The sequence below is a fragment of the Martes martes genome (genome assembly GCF_963455335.1).
Source record: "Martes martes genome assembly, chromosome: 1".
In the NCBI taxonomy this organism is placed as follows: Eukaryota; Metazoa; Chordata; class Mammalia; order Carnivora; family Mustelidae; genus Martes; species Martes martes.
This window is the reverse complement of record NC_137888.1, coordinates 74222321-74226055: the sequence shown is the minus strand read 5'-3', so window position 1 is coordinate 74226055 and position 3735 is coordinate 74222321. Positions and strand designations below refer to the sequence as shown.

General features: G+C 42.0%; 1 pseudogene across 1 annotated transcript; it reads left to right on the top strand.

Moving 5' to 3' along the window:
• Positions 1-1057: 1057 nt before the first annotated feature.
• On the top strand, positions 1058-2403 carry LOC308341660 (elongation factor 1-alpha 1-like; annotated as a pseudogene). The gene has a single exon. The product of its transcript is annotated as an elongation factor 1-alpha 1-like (transcript).
• Positions 2404-3735: the final 1332 nt, after the last annotated feature.

Here is a 3735-nt window from a genome sequence, read left to right as displayed (position 1 = left end):
TACATGTATATGTTTGTGTATATGTACACAAACTCTGTGTGTGTGTGTATGTGTGTGTGTGTATGTATGAATGACTTGGAACTTGACTACATAAATAATTCTTGCAATTCAACCATAAGAAGATAACTAAATAGAAAATGGGCAAAAGATTTGAATTGATAAAAGAAGATATATACAATTGGTCAATAAACACATAAAAAGGTGCTCAACATCATTGGGCATCAGGGGAATGCAAATAAGAACCATGAAAGTGTACCACTTCGTATCCATTCCGGTGGCCAAAATTGAACAGACTCACAGTAGGAGGTGTTGTCAAGCTTGTAGAGCAGCTGGGACCCTCACACACTGCTGATGGGAGTGTAATATGATACAGCCACCAGAGAAAATGAGCCGGCAATTTCTTCCAAGGTGTCCATATGAGCTAGCAATTCCATTTCTAGGTATTTAACCAGGAGAAACGAAAACACATCCCCACAAAGACTTGTATGCAAATATTCATCTGTCTGTGGAAGGCAACCCCTCCCATGGAGCCCAGTGATCTCTGCCTCCTAGAACTCATGCCTTCATGCAGCACCCTCCCCTTGGGGCTGAAGCTACCGATTTATCTCTTACAAAGAGATTATGGCAAAAGTGAGGAGATGCCGCTTCTGAGATTAGGTTCAGAAAGACTCGTTTTCATATTTTTGCTCTCTCTTACTCTCATCCTCACCATTCTGATGAAGCCACTGGGCACATTATGAGCTTCTCTTTGAAGAGGCCCATATGACCAGGAATTGAGGGAGGCCCCTGACCAACAGCAAGAGAGGAACCGAGGCTCTTAGGCCAATAGCTCTCAAGAAATGGAATCCTGCCGACACTGTGAAGGTGAGAATGAGCAGCCTCGCCAACACTTTGCTTACAGCTTTGTGAGAGACCCAGAGGCTAGACCCAAATTCCTGACCCACAGAAACTGTGGTATAATAATATTTCCCTTTTAAATCACTAAGTTTTCTTTTTTGCAATGGGTTTGCCACCAGAACACAGATGTCATGAAAACCACCACTAAACCTAAACCAAAATGGGAAAGGAAAAGACTCACATCAGCATCATCGTCATTGGACTCATGGATTCAGGCAAGTCTACCACTACTGGTCATCTGATCTACAAATGTGGTGGGATCAACAAAAGAACTATCGAAGAGTTTGAGAAGGAGACTCCTGAGATGGGAAAGGGCTCCTTCAAGTAAGGGTCTTGGATCAACTGAAAGCTGAACATGAACATGGTATCACCATTAATGTCTCCCTGTGGAAACTGGAGACCAGAAACTATTATGTGACCATAACTGACACCCCAGGACAGACAGACTTTACGAAAAACGTGATTCTAGGCACATCTCAGGCTGACTCTGCTGTTCTGATTGTGGCTGCTGGTGTTGGTGAATTTGAAGCAGGCTTCTCCAACAATGGGCAGACCCAGGAGCAAGCCCTTCTGGTGTAGAACAACTAATGGTGGGTGTTAACAAAATGGATTCCACTGAGTCACCCTACAGCCAAAAGAGATACGAGGAGATCGTTAAGGAAGTCAGTACCTACATTAAGAAAACTGGCTACAGCCCTGACATAGTAGCATTTGTGCCAGTTTCTGGTTGGAATGGTGACAACATGCTGGAGCCAAGTGCTAACTTGCCTTGGTTGAAGGAATGGAAATTCGCCCATAAAGATGGGAATGCCAGTGGACCCATACTGCTTGAAGTTCTGGATTGCATTCTGCCACCAACTTGTCCAACTGATGAGCCCTTGTGTCTGCCTCTCCAGGATGTCTGCAAAATTGGTGGTATTGGTACTGTCCCTGTGGACCGAGTGGAGACTGGCATTGTGGTCACCTTTGCTCCAGTCATTGTTAGAACTGAAGTAAAGTCTGTTGAAATGCATCATGAAGCTTTGAGGAAGGCTCTTCTTGGGGACAATGTGGGCTTCAATGTCAAGAACATATCTGTCAAAGATGTTTATTGTGGCAATAATGGCTGGTGACAGCAGAAATGACCCATCCATGGAAACAGCTGGTTTTCATAGCTGCTTGAACCAAGCAGGCCAGATCAGTGCTGGATTTGCCTCTGTGCTGGACTGTCACACAGCTCACAGTGCCTGCCAGATTGTTGAGCAGAAGGAGAAGATTGATTGTCATTCTGGAAAAAAGCTGGAAGATGGTCCCAAGTTCTTAAAATCTGGTTATGCTGCCATTGTTGTTATGGTTCCTGGCAAGGCTGTGTGTGTTGAGAGTTCTGATTATCCTCCTCTGGGCCGTTTTGCTGTCTCTGAGGTGAGGCAGACAGTTGCTGCGGGTGTCATCAAAGCAGGGGCCAAGAAGGCAGATGGAGCTGGTGAGGTCACCAAGTCTGCCCAGAAAGCTCAGAAAGCTAACTGAATATTATTCCTAATACCTGCTCCCCACAGTCTTTTTTTTTTTTAATTTATATATTTGACAGAGAGAGAGAAATCACAAGTAGGCGGAGAGGCAGGCAGAGAGAGTAGGGGAAGCAGGCTCCCCGCTGAGCAGAGAGCCCGATGCGGGACTCGATCCCAGGACCCTGAGATCGTGACCTGAGCTGAAGGCAGAGGCTTTAACCCACTGAGTCATCCAGGCACCCCAGCTCCCTGCAGTCTTAATCAGGGGTGGAAGAATGCTCTCAGAACTGTTTATATCAATTGGCCATTTAAGTTTAATAGTAAAGGACTGGTTAATAATAACAGTGCATCATAAAACCTTCAGAAAGAAAGGAGACTGTTTTGTGGACCATTTGTTTTATGTGTATGTATGAAAGATTTAAGTTATTAATTTTTAAAATCAGTACTTTTTTATGGAAACAACTTGACCAAAAATCTGTCACAGAATTTTGAGACCCATTAAAACAAAAATGTAATGAGGACAAAAAATTTTTTTAATAGATCACTAAGTTTTGTGGTGATTTGTTATGAATATGTAACATATTCATAGAAGTCAAAAGCTGAAAACAACAGGACAATGATTAACATTGTGGTGTATTCATTCAATGGAATGCCACTTGGCAGTAAAAAGTAACAAATTCAGGTACTTACAATAGCGTGGATAAATCTGAAACCATTAAACTCACCAAAACACACAAATTGCAAACAAAAGAGGGCGTATAGTACAATCCCATTTCTGTGAAAGTCTAGAAAAGACAAAACCTATTTTAAAGTGACAGAGAGCAGCTCAGTGGTTGCCCAGGGCCAGATGGTGGCGGTTGGTTGCAAAGAAGCAAAAGAAACTTCTGGAGTTATGGAAAAGTTCTATATACGATTGTGCCAATATAGACAACATAGATTGTATAGACCTTTGTCATAATGCATTGGGTTAAATACTTAAAGAAAGATACATAGGCAAAAAAAATAAGTAAAAAATAAAAAGAAAAAAGAAAATTATATATGGTCATATTTTATTATATGCAAATTATGCTGCAATTAAATTGCTTTGTAAAGTTAAAAAAAATCCCAAAATAAATACAAGGTGTGAAGCTTTGTGGCAAGTTTTTTTTTAAGCAGGCTCCACAGTGAGCCTGGAACCCGACGCAAAGCTTGAACTCATGACCCTGAGATCAAAACCTGAGCTAAGATCAAGAATCGGATGCTTAACTGCCTGAGCCACCCAGGTGTTCCTATGGCAGCAAGTTTAAATATCTGTAGGAAATGAACCCATTCCTAGCAAATATGAGTAATCAAAATTGACTAGAGAAGAAAT